A 4,616-nucleotide genomic window follows, 5' to 3' on the forward strand; every position below is an offset into this window, starting at 1 on the left:
GATTCTAGCTGCAGTGGCCGTACGATGTCCATCCAACGGCCATCGTGCTTCTTCAACCTCTGGTCTTCTTGCTCCAGCCGCCCAAAGCAGCACCGGTCATGCTGCCTGCTCCTGCCTCCCGTGGCTGGCTGTGCTGCCGCGAAGGCCTCACCGCCCCCTACTACTCCCATCGCTGGCCAGGCCATCCCTCTGCTCTTCCTGCTCCAGCCGCTCAAACAAGCGCCAGCCGGATTGCCCGCTCCCTCCTCCCGCGGCCGGCTGTGCTGCCGCGCAGGCCTCACTGCCCCATCGTACTCCCATCGCTGACCTAGCCATCCCTCTACTCACCCACACCTGCTGTTATTCTTCGGCGACGGCAGACGGACCAGTAAACCCTCATACTCCCCTCCGCTTGGGAAACAACTGTCTAGTCTTCCCTGGCTCTGTGTCATTCTCTTCCTAGGCCTCGCCGTCGTCCACCGCCCTGGTGCTCTCGGCGCAGCATGGTCAACGAACGACATCCATCGGAAGTGGACTGTATGTGGAGACGCTGCCAGCTGGGTCCACGGCCGCACACAAGGAGATGCCTCCTTATTACGCGCAAAATAATGATTCCTCGACCTGTCAGCTGGGACCCACCGGAAGGGCCTCTGTATTTAGAGAAAAAAATGTTCCCCCCTCTGACAGGTCAGACCCACCAGCTATATCTTCGCACGCAAGGAAGTGCCTCCTTATTACACACAAAAAATGAATACTCCCCTTGCTAGCTGGGACCCACCATAGTGTGAAGCTGACCTGTGGGCCTACTAAGTTGACTGGGACAGAGGGCTTTGTCAACTTAGTCAATATAAACGATTCCAGCTCCAGTGACCGTACGATGTCCATCCAACGCCCGTCGTGCTTCTTCAACCTCTGGTCTTCTTGCTCCAGCCGCCCAAAGCAGTGCCGGTCATGCCGCATGTTCCTTCCTGCCATGGCCGGCCGTGCTGCCGCGGAGGCCTCACCGCCCCCTACTATTCCCACCGCTGGCCAGGCCCTGCGGTGACGGCAGCCTCACACCGCAGCCTAACTAGTGAACCCTCGTACTCCTCTCCGCGTGGGCATCCACTACCGCGTCTTCCCCGACTCCGTGTCGTCCCCTTCCTAGGCCTCGCCGTCGTCCACCGCCCTGGTGCTCTCGGTGTGGCGTGGTCAACGTGGTCAAGGAACGACTTCCATCAGAAGAGAACTGTACATGGAGAGGCTGACAGCAGGGTCCACGGTCGCAGCAAGGAAGTGCCTCCTTATTACACGGAAAATAATGATTCCTCCACCTGACAGCACGGACCCACCGGAGGGGCCACCGTATTACGGGAAAAAATGTTTCCCGCCTGACTGTTGGGACCCACCAGTTACATCTTCGCACGCAAGGAAGTGTCTGACGGTCGGGACCCACCTGGTTGAAGCGTACATAGCGTTGTCATTCTGGTCGCGAACGTGTATGTACATACTGGTCGATGTAGAGGCGCACACGTGTCTTAGTAGAGGTGCGCACGTAGCATGTACACGTACGTACAATAGCAAGGGTGCAAGAAAGTAAATACATCCACATACGTACATATGGGAGGGGTCTCGAATGTGTACTCGCGTATACGTACGGCCAGGGCTCGTGTACATGGCTGGGTCAAAACAAAGAAACTGCATCATTGTCATGTTCATGGCGAGGCAACAGAATGCGTCATGTTCATCAGGAGGCAACGGAACGCGTGCTGTTCATCGGGAGCCAACCGGCTTGGATGGAACATGCGATGGAAACGAGGCCTGGCGTACCGCAGAATGGAGGAAACAGCCTTGTGTTTGACCGACCACGGTCAAAACAGGATCCTGTTCATCGGGAGGGGTCCGGCGTACCGCAAAACGAAGGAAACGGATTTCTCTTGGACCTCCTACGGTCGAAACGGGGTCCTGTTGATTGGGAGGGGTGTGGCGTATCGCAAAACAGAGGAAACAGAGTTGTGTTTGAGTGCTATGGTCGAAACAGGGGTCCTGTTCATCGGGGGGTGTGGCGTACCGCAAAACAAGACTCCATGAGATACTGTTCATCTCCACCATCGACCTCCTCCAGCCTCCACGGGCTACTATTCATCCACCGTCGACCTCCTCCAGCCTCTACCAGCAACTATTCATCCACGGGCTCCTGTTCATTTAGCCTCCATCGTGTGCTCCTCCACCAGCTACTCTTCAACCACTCCTCTCCATGGGGTCCTGTTCAACCACCCCTCCACGGGCTACTGTTCATCAAGCCCTCCACCGGGTATTGTTCAACCAGCCCTCCATGGGGTCGTCCTATTCATCCAGCCCTCCACAGGGTCCTGTTCATCCACCCCTCCACGGGGTCCTGTTCATCCACCAGCTCGATTGATCGGGATACTGTTCATCCAGCGGCAACAGCCTCTACTACCACGGGGTCCTCTTCATCCGCCCCCACCGGGAACTGTTCATCCAACCCCCCAACAACGCTCACTGTTCATCCAGAGGCAGCAGGTTCGATCAGTTCAGTTAGCAGCAATAGCGAAGGAATCGCTCGACCGGGTTCAGTTAACAGCCATCGATCGATCGCTCAGGTTCAGTAACGCATAGCGTGCAGTGCAATCGCTCGGGTTCAGTTAGAGCCCAACGCCTCACTCGGGTTCAGTTAGAGCACAACGCCTCGCACACGCGCGTATGTGTACGAGAGAAACGCGCATCGCTCGGCCCCCGACCACCCACCGTAATCGGGAACTCCCTCTATATTTTGCTCGCCCTCGCTTCTACCACGGTTTTTTCCGTCATGGATGGCCCAAAGAATGTCCTGCAGCTGCGTCTCCGGCCTACCCAGGACGAAAAGCCCATTTTCTATCATGTTTTTTTGTCATAGAAGTAGGATCCCACCACATCTATGATGATACCGGGTTTTGTCACAATTATCGTCATAGAAGTGTCGGGACCCCGATTCCAAGTCACATCTATCTAGCCGGTAACACCTCATATCACTTTGCGGCCTCACGCACGGTATTCCCACGGGTGTCGCCTTACCCTGGCCCGGGACCGTTTGCGCCTTTTGGCTCACATATATGATTGTGTCGCTAGCATCCATATGACAGAGAACCCGGGCCGACATGGCTAGTCGTGAACCCAAAGCGGCACTAACCTATGGGGACAGGCATACATGATTCACATCGAGCATGTCGGTCAGCAGCGTGTGAATCCGAGCTATAGCACTGGGCTAACAGGACTCCGGAGGTCACCGCGTGACATTTCCCCGAAGGGAAAGACACGGGAACGAAATGAAACACATGCCGGCCAGTCGAGTGTCCTGAGCAGTAGTGCTGGGCTAGCAGGACTCCGGTGAACCGGGCTGTAGCGGACTACTATGGCTCAAAGAAGCACTAGACTACATTTCCCCATAAGAGAGGCTGTCAAGGATAAACAAGTAGATTGTCAGATCCCACACATAGAAATACACGTCACACGTACGCATAACATGCAAGTATGTGCTGTACAACATGGCATCACAACATAATGCAACTCATAAAGATAAAGGCCCAGAAGAGCCACATAGCATTAATACAAACAGGTGTCTCATGACCCATCATTCAGAGCATACAAGCAACGGAAGCATTACATGTCTGAGTATAGACATCTACAAAAGAAAAAGGCTGAGAAGCCTGACTATCTACAAGACCCTCCCAAGGGCACAAGATCGTAGCTGAGGTGCAAGCTACTCGTCAAAGTCCAAGTAAACTAGTAAGATTGAAGTCTCCATTGCAAAACATAAATAAAGCAACGTGAGTACAAAGGTACTCAGCAATACTTACATCAGATCCTATCATACATGCATTAGTATCAAGGAGGCAATGTGGGGTTTAGGTGCAGCAAGCCAGCTTTGACTCAGTGGCTATCCTGTTCTACGACAACGAGAAACTTCTTTGAGGTGAGGCAGCGCACACGAGTCCACTAATCACCACATCAATACAATACTATGGATTCATCCCCGTCTTCCTACGAGAAAGCCATCCATAGCACTCACACTTGTCCTGAGCATTTTAGAGTATCCAATTCAAGTTGTCTATGTACCACGTAAGCATCCAAGAAGCCCATAACCGAGGACACGGCTATTCGAATAGATCATGATAACCCTGCAGGGGTGTACTTCTTCACACACGCTCTCACCACTTATCACCATGTACACGTCATGTACCTCAGCAACCTTCAAGCAGAAGCCTGGCGAGGGTGTCGGCCACAACCTGACTAACCACACAAGTCTCTCATCCAGGTTCATCGCCTATTCGGGTTCCATTTGCAAGGAGATCCGGCCGGGGTGTCGCTCACGGCCCCAAACGATGTGAGCAGGGTTCCCAAGCCCACCATCCAGGTGCCACTTGGTACATCGTGCCACCGTGCCTAGTCTGTCCCAAGCCCACCTAGCCGGGTGCCAGTTGGTAGACTACTAACACTACCTACAAACACCAGAAACTAGTTGCGACTCCTGGACAGAGATCAAGTTGGTTAATAAGTCGAGAGGGGTCGAGTTACCGGAACCCAATGTGTGGTAGTATCGAGTCATTGGACAACATACATAGAACTCAGTGCTTAAGGACGGTTCTAGTGAGACAACC

This window comes from Triticum urartu, chromosome 4 (assembly GCF_003073215.2).
Source record: "Triticum urartu cultivar G1812 chromosome 4, Tu2.1, whole genome shotgun sequence".
Taxonomy (NCBI): Eukaryota; Viridiplantae; Streptophyta; class Magnoliopsida; order Poales; family Poaceae; genus Triticum; species Triticum urartu.